Source organism: Buceros rhinoceros, unplaced genomic scaffold (genome assembly GCF_000710305.1).
Source record: "Buceros rhinoceros silvestris isolate BGI_N320 unplaced genomic scaffold, ASM71030v1 scaffold14063, whole genome shotgun sequence".
NCBI classification, from domain to species: Eukaryota; Metazoa; Chordata; class Aves; order Bucerotiformes; family Bucerotidae; genus Buceros; species Buceros rhinoceros.
In genome coordinates, this window is record NW_010404291.1 from 7,458 (window position 1) to 7,692 (window position 235).

Genomic DNA, 235 nt, shown 5'->3' on the forward strand with positions numbered 1-235 from the left:
GCCGGGGCACCCCGGGTGTGGTTGGTGTGAGCGTCAGGTGGGTGCTGGGGCAGGGGTGCACGAGCTCGTAGGGGAAGGTGAGTGGGCTGGGGCGAGTCCGTCTGTTGGTACTTGGGGCACAGGTCTGTGTGGCCAGTCGGGCCTGAAGCTGTGTGTGGGGCTGGGGGTGGCACGAGGGGCTGGGGCTTGGGGCTGTGGGTAGGTGTGGGGGGTGGGTCTCGGGGCTGCGTGTCGG

The 235-nt window shown here is 70.2% G+C and overlaps 1 protein-coding gene across 1 annotated transcript in view; it reads left to right on the forward strand.

The window, feature by feature from the left end:
* Window positions 1–235, forward strand: part of CUL9 (cullin 9) — a gene marked incomplete at both ends in the record, with an annotated part of 16,943 nt that overhangs the window by 7,451 nt on the left and 9,257 nt on the right. The gene's annotated exons all lie outside the window — the stretch shown is intronic.